Raw genomic sequence first — 4,376 nt, 5'->3', positions numbered from 1 at the left:
ACTACTGGGGAACACCGGAAATGGGAGGAATAATAAAAAAACCCGGCAGACTTCCTGTTGTATAAAAAAAAACTGTCGTGGTCTGTTGGTCATTGCTGGATATGTTACTGTACGTATCCCAGATATTAATTAAAGCCATTCAGCCAGCGGCACATAAGATGGTGTCAGAAGAAACTACAAAATTTTATTACTTCTGAATTTGACATTATTTTGACCGGATGACCTTCAAACCACCATCTACGTTCGATTTTCAGTCACCGTGTGCGTGGCCGGAATGGCGCCAGAGGTTTTCACGCTACAGAATTGCAAGAAAACTGAATAATGAATAAAATGAGGTTCAAATAAACACTCTTTTGTATGTTATGGGAGTTGAATCGGAACAGATCTACAGTCATTTCCAGTATGCAGACGGGGAAGATCGCACTAAATATGATGTTGTCTTGGGTAAGTTTGACAGTCACTTTATACCCAAGAAGAATGTAATACACGAGCGTGCAACTTTTCACCTGCGATGTCAAAAAGAAGGAGAGACTGTGGAACAGTATGTTCGAGTACTTTATGTACTTTATGACAATATGCAGAGTTTCCCAATCGCGAGGAATGCATTAGAGACCCCTGCGCGTGCTGTAACCTCACCGTGGTGCAGGGGTGTAACATTCTCTTTGAGAATGGCCAATACAGCACAAATTGAAGTTTAGAGTAAAATTCGGTGTCCGTAAAATTCTGTGATATTTGTATTTGTATTTTTGCACAGTTCTTTACACTGTTTTTGTTTAAACCTTGAATTTTTATATTGATGTTGATCATCACTTTATTTATTTGCATTACCATAGTTTGACACCCAATAGCCGATGTATTTTTCGTGCTGGGGTGTCGTTAAACATTCATTCATTCAGGCATTAGAGACAGGCTTGTTTTGGGACTGAGTGATGAGAACTCCAAGCAGATTTAGACTTGAACACGGCAGTGACATTGGCTAGACAGAATGAGGAAGTCAAACAGCAGTTACAGCAGCAAAGAGGCGTTTCTGTTAATTTTGTTCAGAGGAAGCAGCACGGCAGAGACCGTCGACCTTCGAGTTACAAACGGCAATGAGAAGACAAAGGTAATTCTTGTGGAAAATGTGGTACTTCTCACAAGAAAGATGCTTGTCCAGCAAAAGGAAAAAAAGTGTTACAAGTGTGGTAAACTGTCTCATTTTGCAAGAGTTTGCCGAAGTACTAAGAAAGTGGAGGAAATCACAGTCACAACGACACAAAATAGTGGTCAGTCATTCTTTATCGGGTCTGTGCATGCCAGCGATGAACCTCCATGGAATGTGGAACTTGAAGTATGCGGGAGGAAGATCAGTTTTAAGATTGATACAGGAGCTGACGTCAATGTTGTCAGAAAAAGTACTTGGGTTGCCCTGGGTAGACCTGTCCTGTGTACTGCTTCAACTGCAATACTCGTGAGTCCTGGAGGAAAAATGGATATTCGTGGTCTATTTAACACCCAACTTAACAACATGCATGCAGTTGTTTATGTTGTCGATAACGAAGATAGCCATAATCTCCTCAGCAGAACAACTGCATTCAAGATGGGTTTTATCAGGCGTGTCGGTGAGGTCACATTTGGCTCGGTCAAATGTCAGCCAATAAAAATAAAACTCAAAGAGAGTGCTACTCCATATAGTGTCAACACAGTCCGGCGAGTACCAGTTCCCCTGCTTAAAAAGGTAAAGAAGGAGTTTGGAGAGAATGAAGGAAGGTGAAGTAATAGAGGAGATAACTGAGCCGACTCCTTGGACTTCTCCAATGGTTCCTGTGGTCAAACCGTCAGGAGATGTAAGAATTTGTGTTGATCTGAAGAAATTGAATGAGGATGTGGAACGGGAACGGTATGTAATTCCAACATTCGAGGACATTGTACACCAACTGCGAGGATCGTCGGTGTTTTCGAAACTAGATACTGCATCAGGATTCTGGCAACTTCCTCTTGACCCAACGACAGCGAAGCTCACTACTTTCATCACTCCGTTTGGTCGTTTTTTTCTTTAAACGTCTTCCATTCGGAATTTCGTCCACGCCTGAAATATTCCAGAGGATCATGACAGAACTGTTGTCAGGAATTGAAGGTGTGGTTTGTTATTTTGATAATATCCTGCTGCACACCCCTTCTACCGAAGAACACAAAAGACTGGTAGCTAGAGTTCATGAAAGGCTGAAAGAAGTAGGCCTCCAGTTAAATAACAAAAAGTGTGAATACTTCAAGAAGGAAATCCAGTTTCTCGGCTATATTGTCAGCGAGAACGGTGTTCGGCTTGACCCTGTTAAGGTCGAAGCAATCCAGAAGATGGCAACGCCTTCGAATGTGACAGAATTACGTCGTTTTCTAGGAATGATAAATTTCCTAGGTCGATACCTCCCCAACCTCTCGACTATCATTCGTCCCATTTCTGAATTGTTGGAAAAGGAGAAGACTTGGATTTGGGGAGAACCACAAAAGACTGCTTTTGAAAAGGTTAAAGAACTTGTAACCACTTCTCCAACCTTGGCATACTTTGATGCAACTAAGCCTACCATAGTTAGCTCTGACTCAAGCTCCTATGGAATTGGTGGAGTACTCCTGCAAGAACACGACGGGATGCATATAGCTCACGTACACTGACTGCTGCTGAGCGACGATATGCACAAATAGAGAAAGAGTGTTTGGCAGCTGTATGGTCTTGTGAACGTTTTGATCGGTACCTTGTGGGACTTGAACAGTTCATCCTAGAAACCGAACACAAACCACTCGTACTATTGATCAACCAGAAGGACCTATCGGAGACACCACTTCGATATCAGCGGTTCAAGGCACAAGCGCGTTACACTCGGGGTAAGAATTTGTATGTGGCAGTCACCTTGTCACGTAGCCCCATGAGTGAAAATCAGCCAGAAGAGCTTCACGATGATGTTGTAGCCTATGTTAATGCAGTCTTATTATCATGGCCGGTTTCTGATGTATTCTTGGAAAGAATTCGAACAGAGACAGAAAACGATGTTAATCTAAAATCTGCTGTTCACTACACTATCTCCGGTTGGCCAAAGTACAAAGATGATGTACCGCTAGCAGCCAGAGACATGTTTGCTGTACGTGGAAAACTCAGTGTTGTAGAGGGAATACTAGTGAAGGGGAATATAATTGTTATTCCATTTTCCATGAGAGGGGAAATCCTAGATCGTATTCACAATGTCGTGAGCGTGCTAATCAATGTGTGTGGTGGCCACAGATCACCAAGCAGATCCAAGAGAGGGTGGCAGCATGCAGATTCTGTTTGGAGAAACAACCATCACACTCGACTGAACCACTTATAACGACAACCTTACCAGACCGTCCTTTTCAGATGATAGGTGTAGACATTTGTGAGTTTAAAGGAAACCAGTATCTTATCACTGTTGACTACTACTCGCGATACATCGATATTGCGTTTCTCTCTCAAATTATATCATTTGCGGTGATCTGCAAGATGAAAAATGTTTTTGCTCATCACGGAATCCCAGAAACTAGTTTCAGACAATGGCAGACAATTTGTGAGTGCAGAATTCAGGAAATTTGCAACAGATTGGAATTTCAAACACGTCACAACTAGTCCGTACTACCCGCAAGCAAACGGGGAAGCGGAGAGAGCCGTACGAACTGCCAAAGAGATTCTTAAACAGGAAGACATGATCCTCGCTTTGTTAATCTACCGCGCAACACCCATCTCAACACTAGGAATGAGCCCAGCAGAGTTCGTTTATGGTCGGCGACTCCGAATAACCCTGCCGTCCATGCCTTCAACCCTTGTTCCACGCACTATTGATGATAGCATTGTGCGTGGGCGTGACAGTATATCCAAGACTCGTCAGAGACAGTACTTTAAACGCCGAGCTCACCCTTTACCAACACTCAATCCTGGAGACCAGGTCCTTGTCAAGTGTAATGGGGAAAAAGGTTGGAAACTGCCTGCAGAGGTGGTTCAGCAGTGTGCCCCTAGGTCGTACATAGTGAAGACTCAAAAGGGGGAATTCAGACGCAACCGAACACATTTACGTTTGAATACAACAGTAAATAATCCACCTGCAGAGAGCATGCTGATGACTGACAGCAACAACATTACTTCAGATAAGATGCCTTCTACCTCAGTGGAGCCTCTCCTTGAACCACAACCTCAACCGCCATCTTCACCTCAGCCACCAGCGAAACATCCAGACGTCCAGTCGTCAAGAGCCATCAACGTTCGCCTGTCGCACCCGCAGTGGTCGAGTTGTTGTGAAAACCGTCTATATTTCAGTAGTGTTTACCATTTAAGTGTTTTGAACAGTTCATGGGATGAACAGTTTCAGTTTTATTATATTAGTTCAAGTAGTTAG

This window comes from Gigantopelta aegis, chromosome 7 (assembly GCF_016097555.1).
Source record: "Gigantopelta aegis isolate Gae_Host chromosome 7, Gae_host_genome, whole genome shotgun sequence".
Taxonomy (NCBI): domain Eukaryota; kingdom Metazoa; phylum Mollusca; class Gastropoda; order Neomphalida; family Peltospiridae; genus Gigantopelta; species Gigantopelta aegis.
This window is presented reverse-complemented; position numbering follows the sequence as displayed.